This window comes from Dendrobates tinctorius, unplaced genomic scaffold (assembly GCF_039654945.1).
Source record: "Dendrobates tinctorius isolate UK_male_01 unplaced genomic scaffold, ASM3965494v1 ptg000022l, whole genome shotgun sequence".
Lineage (NCBI taxonomy): Eukaryota > Metazoa > Chordata > Amphibia > Anura > Dendrobatidae > Dendrobates > Dendrobates tinctorius.
In genome coordinates this window covers 67,969,667-67,986,483 of record NW_027361690.1, presented here as the reverse complement: position 1 = coordinate 67,986,483, position 16,817 = coordinate 67,969,667, and the positions used below count along the sequence as shown (strand labels likewise).

The 16,817-nt window shown below is 44.8% G+C and overlaps 1 protein-coding gene across 1 annotated transcript in view; it reads left to right on the top strand.

Annotated features, from left to right (window-relative positions):
- RGMA (repulsive guidance molecule BMP co-receptor a) overlaps positions 1 to 16,817 on the top strand; it is a 64,903-nt gene that overhangs the window by 13,003 nt on the left and 35,083 nt on the right. The window lies entirely within an intron of this gene.

The window sequence follows — 16,817 nt, the reverse complement described above, 5'->3', positions numbered from 1 at the left end:
CTTGAAGGAAGCAGCAGTGAGCATGTGCGACCATTGCCTGTTCACGGTCTGTATTGGTCACACATGCTCACTACCACTCTATACAGGGGACTTTGTGCCCCTTCTTCCTGAGCTCAGTGGGAATCTCATAGTCGGAATTCTTACGATAATATCTTTATCATCTATCCTCCTATGGATGGATGACAAATGTTGTTTATAGGAATGTCCCTTTAGTAATGGTTTTGAGCTTAAGCATATGTGAGAATGAACCTGCCCATGACCTGACAAAAGCTATAGATATAAATTTCAACACCTGCACAGATCAGTAAATATATACTCACTTTTGTAAACCTTCATGTAAACTTCTATGTATATTCCTAGGTTTATGTAATTCCTTTGTTGTGGATGTATGTCACCATATATTTTCCCAGTGGAGTGACTTGGAAAAGGAGCTGTGTTATGCAGACAATCCCTGTCCATATGGACGCCACACAGGGTGGTCCTCTACTTAAGATCCCGTTAACGAGCATTAACGAGAACCTGTCAGATCCTCATTCTGTCCAAGACCACTAATATAGCTGTATACTATTATCTGCCACATTCTGTACTCTGTTAAATTGTTTTATGCAGCACAATAACGTTTTTTTTTTTTTCAATGTGCTGCATGACATTAATGAGGCTGGGGAGTAAACTGGCAGGCCCTTGCAGCCTCCAGACTAGTCCTGCCTCTCATCCTCTAATCACGCCCAACCTCAACGTAATGCACGTCCATGACACAATGCCCATCTTGGTAGCACTGCTGGAAATCTCGCGCAGATGTGCAACATGTTGGAAGTCCTAGCAAGGCAAAGGCCAAAATGTATACATATTTTCCTGCATCTGGCCGTATGCCTCTGTATGCCATTTATTTTACCATTTTGTAAGTGCAGAAGTATACGTTAAGGACAATGCAGTATAAAAATTACACTTATTATTTACCAACAGGGATGAGCGGATCTTACAACAGTCAAATTCGCCAAATCACATAGATTTAACTTACAAATTAGATCCTCCGAAATTTATTTTACGAAAATTGAATATCTGTTATTACGCCCGGGAGTTTTGAAATGATAAACATAAGATGTAAAAAAGAAAAAAACAAACAATACCTAACCTCTCATTAATGGAGCTGACTGTCCCTTTTATAGTTCTCGGAGTCATAGAGAGCCGGCAAAAGGTTAAAAAAAAACACAAACAAAATCTAATACTCGCCTTACCGTTCATCTTTCTGTCCACCTTCGCCGCTCCCTCTGCATGCACAGGGATGTGCCAGGCAGAGTCGCAGCTAGAAGTCTCGGCCTAACGTAAAGATGCCTAGGATTTCAGCACGTGGCGGTGGTGAAAAGAGGTGCCACGAACTATACAGGGAAGAGCGTGAAAAGCGAGTATCAGCTTTTTTTATGGGATGTTGGGAGTCTAGTATGCCTGTTTCAAGGTTGTGGCACACATCGTGACGCAACAACGTCACAGAGACTTTGCAGCGTGCATGTGCAGAGACGTCAAATGCCACTCGGATAAATTCACAAAACTCTGTTTAACAAATCATGCGGATTGATTGCGAAATAATGTCATGCAGTTATTGGCCACTCCTGAAAACAATCAGACATACTCCATTTCTGAGCCTAACTTGTTACAAGTGCTACATGGTATGAGCTCAGGTTTGCAAATAGTTAATAGGAAACCTATAACTTGAAGTGATTTGTCTGTCCAGACCACAAGCTGAAACATCTCACTTCTAAAACTTGCACAGCGTGTTCTTTATATTTGACAGGTTCTAAGAGGCAAATATGTCTTTGTGTATGTGCGGGATATGGAGGATGGGATATTTGTGTCTACTTCCCTGATACATTATATCATTAGGGTATTGCAGGATGTTGGTAGAGACACCGGGGTAGTCACCAATAATGTGAGCAAAAAATTACACTCTACAGATTTATGTTCGCTAGTGGAAATAGAAGTGTGAGCATGAGTAGCACCTCATAGTGTATGTCGCTGGGCGTACAGCGTAGTGCATAGTTCATATACAGCCGGTGAAATAAGTATTGAACACATCACCAGTTTTTTACAAAGTCACACCTGAGCAATGCATGCTGCTAGTTTCTCAATACAGGAGGCAACTTGAAGCTGTAATCAACAACAAAGGTTTTTGTATGAAGTATTAAATTACAATAAGCGTTCGCAATACTTTTTTCCTGTGTCATTTCTCGTTATTACACACGACTTAATATATGGACATCTATGGTGTGATTTCTTTGGCTTTGTGAATTGTATGGGTTCTTAACGACATCTGGTGAGAATTAACTAATAGCATCTTTAGAAATATATTTACCTTATATACTCGAGTATAAGCCGAGTTTTTCAGCACATTTTTTGTGCGAGTGCAGTGAATATTCATTTCCCTTTAGCAACAGGCACACATAATCGTTCTGCCGCTGCGGCTGCTGGCATCGGAACAAGACGCAGGGACAGTTAGTAGGATGGTTTAATTTTTTAATGTTTTTCTGCAATGAATATTCATTCCTCTTCAATAGCGAGCACAGTAGTCTCAGCCGCCGGCTTCCTGCAGCGGCAGGGCCATCACATGTGCCTGCTACTTAAGGGAATGACTATGCACTGCCCACCACACCTATGGATGTGAAGTGCAGTGAATATTCAGTCACTTAAGTAGCGGGCACATGTGATCGCCCGGCTGCTGCAGGAAGCCAGCGGCTGAGACTACTGTGTAAGCGCAGTGAATATTAATTTTTAGCAGCAGGCACACATGATTGCCTCGCCGCTGCAGCTGCTGGCATCAGAACAAGATGCAGGGACGGTAAGGAGGATGGTTTATTTTTTTTAACATTTTTCTGCTTGGGGCCATGCATACCAGGATAGGGATGAGGAGGCCATTCATACCAGGATAGGGATGATGGGGCCATGCATACCAGGATGGGGATGAGGGGACCATACATACCAGGATGGGGTGAGTGGTCATGTATACCAGGATAAGGATGAGGGCACAATGCATACCAGGCTTATACTTGAGTCAATATGTTTTGCTAGTTTTTTGTGGTAAATTGGATGCCTTGGCTCATACTCGAGTCTGCTTAAACTCGAGTATATACAGTACTTTTAAAATTGGTGTGATGTTCAATACTTCTTTCACCCGCTGTATACGGCTGATTATAAGAAATGAAAAACTTACCAGAAGTGGAATTTTTCTATCCTTCTATTTTGTATAGTTCTTTACTTTAGTATGATCAAATTGAGGTCCTAAGCCTGAGACTGCACTAGTGAGGGATTAGAAGAGGACCCGTCGGCATGTTTTTACATATAGAAGTAGTGGCATGGCTGTGTAGGCGCTTTTTGTAGAGAGTCGAAATGCCAGTCATGAGAAGTCTAATAACGAAGCCATATGGAAATTAGGCTGGTGGTTCACTTGGGGTCGGTCAGTGCACTTGGAAGAAGCAGATTATAAGCACCGACGCCCCTAGTGCACGTCCAGCCTGATTTGCATTTGGAGTCTACTCTACACTAGATTTTTCATCACTGGCACATCAGATGTTTAGAAAAAAAGCTGCATTTTGTTGTGGAATTATGGTCTATACCAGTGTTCCCAACTCCAGACCTCAAGAGCCACCAACGGTTCATGTTTTCAGGATTTCCTTAGTATGGCCCAGGTGATAATTGCAGTACCCACACAGGCAATAATTCCATCACCTGGGCAATACTAATGAAATCCTGAAAACATGAACCGTTGGTGGCTCTTGAGGACTGGAGTTGGGGAACACTGGTCTATACATTCATACCACATTTTCCTTATATAAAGCAGCCTGACGAGTTTTCTTTAAGTGGATCCGAATCACCAGATCCATCAGAATCTGCATCTTAACTGGTTATATGACTGTTGAATGTGGACAATCCCAAGTATTTGGAAATGCATTGGCACTGGAGTACATGGAGTTTCTGCTACATTGTGGCATAAATTAGGATGAATTTGTCAAACACTCAAGCCTTGAGTGTCAAGTTACACTCAAGTTTCAAAAAGTTGTCAGAGCTGCTCAAGATTACCCTAAATTTGCCAAAATTTGCAGAAAGTTAGTAAAATTACAAGAAATTTGTTTAAAAAAATTGCATGTCATACAGTTTTATGCCAGAATTTGGGCAACAATTGGTTGATAATCAGCCCTTATGTGTTGCATAATTCAGAAGTGGACATGCCATCTGGACAAATCCGTAAACTTTTCCAAGGATAAAACACTGGAGGAAGCAACATTTTTTTCTCTTTCCATGCATTTTTGGGGTGTTGTTTCTTGAACGTTTTTTTCATTGTTTATATCCATCTGTGGGTTTTGGAGCCATTTCTTTGAAATTTAAAGTATAGAGCATCTTCAGAGCAGGAAACACCTAAGGAATGGTCAGCTCACTTGTTTTAACTGATCGGTGTCTTTGGAAATGTGAAGCAGTTAAAACATGCTCAAACAATATACAGTCATGGCCAAAAGTGTTGGCACCTTTGAACTTATTCCAGAAAGTGAAGTATTTCTCCCAGAAAATTATTACAATTACATGTTTTGTTATACACATGTTTATTTTCTTTGTGTGTGTTGCAGCAACACAAAAAAAGAGCAAAAAAGGCAAATTGGACATCATTTCACACAAAACCCCCAAAATGCCACTGACAAAATTGTTGGCACTCTCAACTTAATAATTGGTTACATACCCTTTTGAATAAATAATTGCAATCAATCGCTTTCTACAACCATCAACAAGTTTCTTATACCTATCAACTGGAATTTTGGACAACTTTTCTGTTTGAAACTGCCCCGGGTCTTTCATATCTGAAGGGTGCAATTTTAAGATCTCTCCACAGGTGTTTAATGTGATTTAGATCCGGACTCATTGCTGGCCACTTCAGAATTCTCCAGCGCTTTGTTTCTATCCATTTCTGAGTGCTTCTTGAAGTATGTTTTGGCTTATTATAATACTTGAAGACCCATGACCTAGGACGCAAACTCAGCTTTTTGACACAGGACACTACATTGCGACCCAAAATCCTTTGGTAATCTTCAGATTTCATGAAGCCTTACCCACAGTCAAGGTACACAGTGCCAAAGGCAGGAAAACAACCCCAAAACATCTTTGAACCTCCACCATATTTGACTGTAGGTACTGTGTTCTTTTCTTTGTAGGCTTCATTCTTTTTTCGGTAAACTCTCGAATGATGTGCTTTACCAAAAAACTGTCCACAAGAAGCTTTTCCAGAAGGATTTTGGCTTACTCATATACATTCTGGAAAACTGCAGTCTAGCTTTTTTATGTCTCTGTGTCAGCAGTGGGGTCCTCCTGGGTCTCCTGCCATAGCATTTCCTTTCATTCAAATGTTGACGGATAGCTTGCTCTGACACTGATGCATTGTGAGTCTGTAGGACAGCTTGAATTTCTTTGGAAATTGATTGGGGTTGGTTATCGAGTCAGACTCTCCTGATCCATGGGCTATGCCATATATCTTACTCCTGTTGTTAATATTATTATTTATTATTATAGTGCCATTTATTCCATGGCGCTTTACATTTGAAAAGGGGTATACATTATAAAAACGAGTAAAGTAATCCTTAAACAATACAAGTCACAACTGGTACAGGAGGAGAGAGGACCCTGCCTTCGAGGGCTCACAATCTACCAGGGATGGGTGAGGGTAGAGCTGGTCATGCAGTAGCTTGGTTGATTGGTGGTTACTGCAGGTTGTAGGCTTGTCGGAAGAGGTAGGTCTTCAGGTTCTTTTTGAAGGTTTCCATGGTAGGCGAGAGTGAAATATTGTGGTAGAGAGTTCAAGAGTAGGGGGGATGAGAAATCTTGTATGCGATTGTGGGAAGAGGAGATAAGAGGGGAGTAGAGGGTGAGATCTTGTGAGGATCGGAAATTGTGTGTAGGTAAGTACCGGGAGACGAGGTCAGAGATGTATGGAGGGGAGGACAGGTTGTGAATGGCTTTGTATGACATGGTTAGGGTAATGGGGAGCCAGTGCAGAGATTGACAGAGGGGAGAGGCCACGGAATAGCGAGGGGACAGGTGGATTAGTCGAGCAGCAGAGTTTAGAATAGATTGGAGGGGTGCGAGAGTGTTAGAGGGGAGGCCACAGAGGAGGAGGTTGCAGTAGTCAAGGTAGGAGATGATGAGGGCATGGACTAGGGTTTTTGCAGATTCTTGGTTGAGAAATGTACGGATCTGTGAAATGTTTTTGAGTTGAAGTCGGCAGGAAGTGGAAAGTGCTTGGATATGTGGTTTGAAAGCAAGATCAGTGTCAAGGATTACCCCAAGGCAGCAAGCTTGTGGGACTGGGGAGAGTGGGAAGCCATTTACTTTAATGGATAGGTCCGTTAGGGGGATCAAGTGAGATGGGGGAAAGATGATGAATTCTGTTTTGTCCATATTAAGTTTTAGAAATCTAGCGGAGAAGAAGGATGAGATAGCAGACAGACATTGAGGGATTCTGGTTAGTAGGGAGGTGATATCTGGTCCAGAGATGTAGATCTGTGTGTCATTAGCATAGTGGTGTTACTGAAAGCCGTAAGATTCTATGAGCTGTCCGAGGCCGAAGGTGTAAATGGAGAAGAGCAGGGGCCCTAGGACTGAACCTTGCGGGACTCCAACAGGGGGCGAGGTGAGGAGGTGGTGTGCGAGTGGGAGACGCTGAATGTCCAGTCTGTTAGGTATGAAGAGATCCAAGATAGGGCCAAGTCTGTGATGCCAAGAGATGAGGGGGTCTGTAGTAATAGGGAATGGTCCACTGTGTCAAAGGTCCTGGAGGAGGAGGACAGAGTAGTGTCGCTTGGCCTTGACGGTTAATAGGTCATTGGTGACCTTAGGGCAGTTTCAGTGGAGTGGTGCAGCCGGAAGCCAGTTTGTAAGTGGTCGAAGAGGGAGCAAGAAGAGAGGTGGGCGGACAGTTCAAGATGGCCGTGTTGTTCCAGTAGTTTTGAGGCATAGGGGAGAAGTGATACTGGCAATGGCTAGATAGGGAGGATGGGTCAAGAGAGGGCTTTTTGAGGATAGGTGTGATTGAGGAATGTGTGAAGCATGAGGGGAAAACACCAGTTGTTAGTGATAGGTTGAAGAGATGGGTTAGGGTTGGGATGAGGACTGGTGAGGTTAGGGACTGGAAAGAGATTTCTGGCCTATAGAAAACCACAGCTCTTCATAAATTTGATGAGCTGTGGTACCATGCACCCAGGACGCTCCCATCCTTTCCCAGCTCTGCCAAAATGGGAGGAGCTGGGAAAAAACTGAAGTGAATACACCAAAAGTTGCAACATTTTGGAGCAACTTCAAAGTGCAACAAAAATTTTTCGACTTTTCAAAGATTTCACGTCTTATTTTTGGCATAAAAGCTTTGATGAATTGGCATTTTTGTGTGTACATACCCTTAGTGTTTCAGTCTCAGGCATTGGGCCTAGAGTGTATTTGTCACCATTGATGCACATGCCGTAGATTGTTCTGACCTGGTTAGTTACCAGTTTGTTCATCAGCAAATCGTTTTTTGAATGTAGAGTCAATTCTATACATAACCAGAACAAATACTCATTACTACGGTCTAGTGGTGCAACATTTTAGTTGGATGTGAAAAATCACACTGAATTTCGTTAACCTTCCAATCTTTAACTGTAAAGATCAGTTTAAAGCCCCCGTTACACTAAGCGATATCACTAGCAATATCGCGGTAACGTCACTTGTTTTTGTGACGCAGCAGCGATATTGCTAGCGATATCGCTGTGTCTGATACTTACCTCCGACCGGCTCCCCTGCTGATTATCGCTGATCGCGCGAGAACGTCCTGGGCCGTTTCTCATCGGCCACTTCCTGCTGGGCTTGCTGCTGTGGCGACGTGTGGATGCGGGCGGGAGGACGTCTTCATCGCCTCGTCTGACAGGTAAGTAGCGACCCCCGACCGCTGCTGTGTCGCTGGTGAGATCTGCCTGTTTGGCAGCTCACTAGCGACCACTTAGCGATGCACCAGCGATCCTGACTGGGTCGTATCGTGGTCGGGATCGCTGGTGCATCGCTAAGTGTAACGGTACCTACACCACTACTGTGAGTGCTGAACTATCAGCTCAGAGGGAGGTCTGTGACTGCAGATGTCATCATAGGTGTTGTGTAGGAGGTGTAAGGACAGTTGTCCTACCCTTGTAAGAGTAGTTGAATTTTTAACGGGGTGTGTAATATATGGCACTCTCTGCTGTAATTTGGTCCCTGATAGCAGAAGTATGGTATGATTATACACGGACTGCGCGAACATAGATCCATGTGGATACATAAATGACATAATATCACTGAAATCTCAAATACCTACCGTCAGGAAGAAACATTCTGCATCAGTGTTATCATCCGGAATCACTTCCATGGTCATATCTTTATTGTATTTCTGGTGAAAGTAATTTTTCAGTCTTATCCCTCGCTCCGGAGTGGGAGATCTCCAGGATATTAATGGAGAAACCAGACATATGACATCACTTGGCAGCAATAACGCTGCAAATGGAAAAAGGGGGATGATTATGTCATGAAACAATGTGAGGTAAAACAAACAAATCAAGGAGGAAACATGGTGTTCTTAATTGAGAAATCCAGACTTAGCAGAGCTGAATTTGTCATTATAAGTAGTGTACTGTGCACTTTCGTAAAATCATAAGTCCTTTCCCGTATTCAGCCCAGCACTAAAGCTGTAGTTTTTCAAAAGTTTCATTTTTTTGTGTAAGCCAAACTGGTGCATAAAATATCAACTTTTGCCCCCATTTACCAACTTTGACTTTTTTTTTAGAAAAGTTGCAAACTGGTACATACAATGTCAACTTTTGCCCTCTTCTACGAACTTTGGAACTTCTCTAAGAAAAAAAAAAGGTGGTGGTTTTAGGGGGAAAGAATGAATTGGAAAGAAGTGGATTTACTATAATTTATGCCAGAAACTTGAACAATTTATAATGGAAAACTTCATCAGCTCATATCTCGCCTTAGCTACCCAATGAGTGTTAAATTTGACACATTTTAGTCACGCTCGTTTTTTTTAATTGAAAAAAAAAACTACTTCAAATACTGTAATGAAAAACATCCAAAATAAAAGGGAAAAAATGGGTGCAATAAGGGTACTTGCACATAGCGTCTTTTTCAGGTGGATTCCGCCTGGAATCCACTGGGAAAAAGTGCAGTAAAAGTGTCCGATAAAATGAATATAATTCACAGCAATGTCAAAACAGCTGCTGTGCACATATTCCGTCTTATGTCACTTCTTTTAACCATTTAAGAGCTCAGAAATACCTGAAGTGGTTAAAAAAAGTGACATGTTCATTCTCCAGGCGGCTTCTGCGAGGAAGCTGCCCACTCTTTATACTTGAAAGTACAGAATAAAAGACGCCGACGGTGCCACAAAAACATCTGTAAGGACATCGCTTTCCTGAAGCGACTTTGCCCTAAAAAAAAACCTGGCAGCTGCATTGTCATCAAAAGGACACCATATCATATGCACATACCCTAAGGGTATGTTTCCACGCTGCGTAGTAGCAGCGCTTTGGACGCAGCGGAAAGCCCGCTTCGCCCAAAGCGCTGCCCCCTTTTTTATGTGCGGTGATAACGCATGTGTTCATAGAACACATGCGGAATCACCGCATCCTATCCTTAGACTGGGCTATTTATCAAGATAAATAGACATGCTGCGGTCTATAAAGACGCGCCGCATGTCCGGTTTCGTTGGTGTGTCACCCGCGTCTTTGTACGCATAGTGGAGACAGGATTTAATAAAATCCCCTCCACTATGCTGTAACATCTGGACGCTGCGGCTGTACGCAGCGTTCAGTCCACAGCAAATCCTGATGTATTGCGCCACGTGAAAACATACCCTAACAGGAGTTTGCCACTGAAATCAATACATTTATTCAAAGAGTTTTTGAAGCATTTTATGTGGATTTTGGCGCACTAACTCTACAGTCTGGTGGAATGTACACTGCTCAAAAAAATAAAGGGAACACTTAAACAAGAGAATATAACTCCAAGTAAATCAAACTTGAGTGAAATCAAACTGTCCACTTAGTAAGCAACACTGATTGACAATCAATTTCTCATGCTGTTGTGAAAATGGAATAGACAACAGATGGAAAATAATTGGCAATTGTCAAGACACTCAATAAAGGAGTGGTTCTGCAGGTGGGGACCACGGGCCACATCTCAGTACCAATGCTTTCTGGCTGATGTTTTAGTCACTTTTGAATGTTGGTTGTGCTTTCACACTCGTGGTTGCATGAGACAGACTCAACAACCCACACAAGTGGCTCAGGTAGTGCAGCTCATCCAGGATGGCACATCAATGCGAGCTGTGGCAAGAAGTTTGCGGTGTCAGTCAGTGTAGTGTCCAGAGGCTGGAGGCGCTACCAGGAGACAGGCCAGTACACCAGGAGACGAGGAGGGGGCCGTAGGAGGGCAACAACCCAGCAGCAGGACCGCTACCTCTGTCATTGTGCAAGGAGGAACAGGAGGAGCACTGCCAGAGCCCTGCAAAATGACCTCCAGCAGGCCACAAATGTGCATGTATCTGCACAAACGGTTAGAAACCAACTCCATGAGGATGATCTGAGTGCCCGATGTCCACAGATTGGGGTTGTGCTCACAGCCCAACACCGAGCAGGACGCTTGGCATTTGCCACAGAACACCAGGATTGGCAAATTCGTCACTGGCGCCCTGTGCTCTTCACAGATGAAAGCAGGTTCACACTGATCACATGTGACAGAGTCCGGAGACGCCGTGGAGAGCGATCTGCCTGCAACATCCTTCAGCATGACCGTTTTGTCAGTGGGTCAATAATGTTGTGGGGTGGCATTTCTTTGGAGGGCCGCACAGCCCTCCATGTGCTCGCCAGAGGTAGCCTGACTGCCATTAGGTACCGAGATGAGATTCTCAGACCCCTTGTGAGACCATATGCTGGTGCGGTTGCCCTGGGTTCCTCCTAATGCAGGACAATGTCAGACCTCATTTGGCTTGAGTGTGTCAGCAGTTCCTGCAAGATGAAGGCATTGAAGCTATGGACTGGCCCGCCCGTTCCCCAGACCTGAATCCGATTGAGCACATCTGGGACATCATGTCTCGCTCCATCCACCAACATCACGTTGCACCACAGACTGTCCAAGAGTTGGCGGATGCTTTAGTCCAGGAATGGGAGACCCCTCAGGAGACCATCCGCCGCCTCATCAGGAGCATGCTCAGGCGTTGTAGGGAGGTCATACAGGCCCGTGGAGGCCACACACACTACTGAGCATCTTTTCTTGTCATGAGACATTTCCACTGAAGTTGGATCAGCCTGTAATTTGATTTTCCACTTTGATTTTGAGTATCATTCCAAATCCAGACCTCCATGGGATACTCATTTTGATTTACATTGATAATTATGTTTTATTGTTCTGAATACATTCCACTATGCAATGAATAAAAATTTGCAACTGGAATATTTCATTCAGAGATATCTAGGATGTGGTATTTTAGTGTTCCCTCTATTTTTTTGAGCAGTGTATTTGCTGTGTACCTCTTGCAGCGGAGGTCACTCACTGATACCCGCAGCGGTACATACCATTGTGGAATGGTGAAAAAGATTCTGGAAAACTGCACAGCTCCTGTTAATTTACAGTGCAGATATATTTTGCCGCGTGTGAAAGAAATTTCTTAAAATCTCATGCACTTAGCTGGCCCTGTAAAATACAGCAGATTTTCCAGAAGCAAATACACAATGGAAAATCTACTATGCTTTCACACTGTGAGAATTTAGCCTTAAGGGCCCGTTACACTAAGCGATATTGCTAGCGATATCGCTATGTGTGATACTTACCTCCGACCGGCTCCCCCGCTGATTATCGCTGATCGCGCGTGAACGTCCTGGGCCGTTTCTCGTTGGCAGCTTCCTGCTGTGGCGACGCGTTGACGCAGGCGGGAGGACGTCAGGATCGCCTCGTCTGACAGGTAAGTAGCGACCCCCGACCGCTGCTATGTCGCTGATGAGATCTGCCTGTTTGGCAGCTTACTAGGGACCACTTAGCGATGCACCAGCGATCCTGACCGCGTCATATCGTGGTTGGGATCGCTGGTGCATTGCTAAGGCTAGTTTCACACTAGCGCTTTTGAGCGCAGCGACGGCCTGCGCACGGCCGCCGCTAAGCCCCGCCCCTGCCACGCCTCCGCCGGTAGCTCCGCCTACCGGCGCATGACTCTGCATGCGCCCTGCGTCCCCTATCTTTATCACTGGGGGCGCAGGCCGTGTGCAGTATGCGTTTGGCTGCGCATGCGCCTTTTTGACGGTGCGCTGGCGCAACCAAACCAGCAGGTTGCATGCGCCGCCAAACGCATACTGCGCACGGCCTGCGCCCCCAGTGATAAAGATAGGGGACTCAGGACGCATGCAGCGTCATGCGCCGGTAGGCGGAGCTACCGGCGGAGGCGCGGCGCGGGGCTTAGCGGCGGCCGTGCGCAGGCCGTCGCTGCGCCCAAAAGCGCTAGTGTGAAACTAGCCTAAGTGTAACTGTACCCTAAGGGTAGGTTCACACGTTGCGCATTTTTTGCAGATTTTGTAGTGGAAAGTTCTGTAACTATCACATTAATCTGAAACTACCCCATTTAGATGAATGGAACTGATTTTTATAATCTTCTGCTACAAAATCTGCAGCATAGGAATTCTCCTTAAGGACATGTTCACACATTGTGTGTTTGGTGTTGATTTTACTTTTGTATTTTACACAGAATCTTAGGTTATATTCACACGTTGCGTTTTTGACGTGTTGTTTTGTGTTTTTTTTTTCCCGCAGGCAAAACATGCTCTCTTAGCAGTAAAGTTTTTTTTTTTACCTCAGTATCTGTAAAGGGCCTGTCACACTAAGCGAAATCGCTAGCAATATCGCTATAACGTCACTGGTTTTTGTGACGTTATAGCGATATTGCTAGCGATATCGCTGTGTCTGATACTTACCTCCGACCGGCTCCCCCGCTGCTCATTGCTGGTCGCGCGAGAACGTCCTGGGCCGTTTCTCGTCATCAGCTTCCTGCTGTGGAGACGAGCGACGCGTGGACGCGGGCGGGATGACGCAGGATCGCCTCGTCTGACAGGTAAGTTGCAACCCCCGACCCCTGCTATGTCGCTGGTGAGATCTGCCTGTGTGGCAGCTCACTAGCGACCACTTAGGCCGGGGTCACACTAACCAACGCAAAATACGGTCAGTATTTTACATGCGTAATACAGATGAATGGTCCCTAAACAGTGCTCTGTATGTCATCCGTAATGAAGGTGTGGTCGCGTATTTTGCGTATGTAAGCATCCGTATGTAATCCATATGGCATCCGTATGGCGAGAATTTCTCGCAGGCTTGCAAAATGGACACATAATGGAGCCCTATGACAGGTTTATAACACAAACCAAAGAATAGATATAGACACATAGAATGCATATATATATATATATGTTATATATATGTATTCTATGTGTATATATCTATTCTTTCGTTTCTTTATTAAACCTGTCAGTGTGAGTTTACTGTATCGTGCACTGAATTGCCGGCTTTGCTAAAAGACACCTGGTGCGTATTTCTCGCAAGTCACGTGTGGTCCGTGTGTAATCGTATTTTTTGCGCACCCATAGACTTGCATTGGCGTATTACGGCCGTAGTACGCTGACAATCGCAGCATGCTGCGATTGGCACGGAGCGTAGAATACGGATGAGAAATATACGGCTGGTGCGAGTGACCCCATAGAGAATCATTGGTCCGTGTCTAATGCGTGCTTTTAATGCCTCTCGGCCGTATTCCTCGCCAGTGTGACCCCGGCCTTAGCGATGCACCAGCGATCCTGACCGAGTCATATTGCTGATCGGGATTGCAGGTGCATCGCTAAGTGTGACAGTACCTTTAGCCAAAACCAGGAGTGGGTGATAAATCCAGAAGTGGTGACGTGTTTCTATTATACTTTCTCTCTGATTGTTCCTCTCCGGGTTTTGGCTTACAAATACTGAGGTAAAAAACTAACCCAAATACTGAACGTGTGAACGTGGCATAGTTCCAGGAAAGTGGATGGGATTTATAGAAATGTCATGCCCACTATTTTTTTTAACTGATTAAACTGACCTGCGGTGCGTATTTCAAATCTGCAACTTGTCAGTTTCTCCATAGACTTGAATTAGATGTGGAAAATGTGCAGGTAAAAAGTGCACATATGTTTTTAGTGCATCAATTCATCAAAAACGCATGAGAGTCGAACGATTACCGGTATGTATTAATAAAGTTTTGTCAAACCAAATACAAGGAAGTATCAAAAACAAAGCAGCTTTATTTAAGACATGACACATCAGAGACAGAAAATGCTACAACAAAAACTTGACAAAAGCGCCTCAAAATAGAACGCAATGAAAAAAACGCAAGTAGCCTAGTTTAAAAAATAATAGGGGCAGAAATGCTGCAGAAAAATCTACAACATCAAAAACTCACCAAAAGCTCATCATGGGAACACAGCCTTACCTAAAGGCCCCTTTACATTTAGCGATGCACCAGCGATCCGACCACGATACGACCCGGTCAGGAGCGCTGGTGCATCGCTAAATGGTCGCTAGTGAATGGTCGCTAGTGAGCTGCCAAAAAACAGGCAGATCTCACAGCGATGCAGTGACGCAGCAGCGGTCGTTACTTACCCTTCACACGCAGCGATGCTGACGTCCTCCCACCTGCGTCCATGGCTCGCTCGTCGGCGCCAGCAGAAAACGCCCGACGAGAAATGGACCAGGCCGATCTCGCGCGATCAGCGACAGACAGCGGGGGAGCCGGTCGGAGGTAAGTATCACACATAGCGATATCGCTAGCAATATCGCTGCTGCGTCACAAAATCGGTGACGCTTTAGCGATATTGCTAGCGATATCGCTATGTGTAAAACCCCCTTAAGGCTTTATAGGCACATTGCTGACTTTTGTCTCAGGCCGGGGTCACACTTGCGAGTGTGATGCAAGAAACTCGCGCCTCAATACCCAGCACTGCCGCCGGCGGTTCGGACCGGAGCGTTCAGCTGCATAGAAACATTCCGATCCCAAGTGCCGGCGGCAGTGCCAGGTATTGAGGCGAGTTTCTCTCATTGTAGTCGCAAGTGTGACCCCGGCCTTACGCCAAAAACGGATGTGCATCGGTGTTTTGGGCAGATGGCGCATGGGTGAAATTTGTGCGCTTTCTGTGACTTCCTAAATTCATACTTGGATCAAAAACAGACATATCTCCGTTTTATTTTATTTGCATTACTGAAATCGCAGTGACAAGTGCAACATTGGCTATAATGATTTATTTTGGTGTCACACTGCAGCCTGCTGTGTTTCCAAATGTTTTGGTTTTTCTGCCGCTGGTCGGACATTAGTCATGGACTCCAAATGCGACTTTTTTGCTACTTGGATGTTGTACAACCAAACCATAACTCTAACATAGGTGACAGCAATTTGCAGACGCACTGATGTTTTTGTTGCGCGACTTTTCACAGAATTGCTGTTCGACGACACGTGGCCTTGTAGCCCAGCTTCGCTCTGAGGGTAAGTGCACACGTTGCGGATTGTGCTGCGGATTTTGCAAAATCCGCAGGTAAATCCGCAGGTCAAAAGACCTGCGGTTTATCTGCGGATTAGCCTGCGGGTTTAGCCGTGCGGTTTGACACCAGTACAGTGGAGCAGGTGTAAAACCGCTGCGGAATCCACACAAAGAATTGACATGCTTCGGATTAGAAACCGCAGCAAATCCGTGCAGAAAAATCTGCAGCATATGCACAGCGGTTTTTGTTTTTCATTGATTTTAATGGTACTGTACAACGCAGCAGAAACTGCTGCGGATCCGCAGGGCCAAAACCGTTGCGGATCCGCAGTAGAATCCGCAGCGTGTGCACACACCCTAAGGGAAGATGCACACCACCGGATTTTCAGTCCTAGTACAATCCATTAAAAAAGTGGATCGTACTCCAACATATGTTATTAAGTGGAGCAGTGCAGACGAGCGATTTTTATTTCACTGACCTGTGAAAAAAAAATTGCCGCATATCTGAATTTCTTCCATAAATCGGATGAGATTCACCCGTTCAAGTCTATGGGTGCAAGAACAAAATCGAATACCACAGTACAGCATCTGTTTTTTATGGATCCATTGCTATTCTCTAACATAGGAAACTGGAAATAGTCCTGTTGGGCCACGTTCACACGCTCAGTATTTGGGCTGTATTTTAGGAGAGGGTGATAAATCCAGAAGTGGTGGATACTTTTCCTCTGACTGTTCCACTCCTGGTTTTGGTTTACAAATACTGAGGTAAAAAACTGACCAAATACTAAGTGTGTGAACGTGGCCTAAATGATTAATAGCTACTGTAAAAAAGCGGATTGTATACGGCTGATAAGTGAGAAAAAATCGTCCCACTTTTTTGGATGAAACTCTGATTTTGTATTTATAGTCGTGTGAACCGACGTTAAGGCTGAGTGCAGACGGACTTTTTGGCCCTGCGGATTTTTCCGTGCAGAATGGAAGAAATCCGCAGGTCAAATGACCTGCATTTTTCCTGCGGATTTCTTCCATTTTTCCTTCGGTTTTTGTGCGGTTTTCCACTGCGGATTCCCCCCTGCGGATTTGGAGACAGGGGAGGTGGAAAACCGCACAAAAGAAGTAACATGCTGCGGATTTTGTACCGCGGAAAAATCCGCAGCGTCTGCACAGCGGTTTTTTTTTTCCATTGATTTTAAGGCTACTGTACATCACAATGCGGATATGCAATGTTTCTGCGCGGTAAAATCCGCT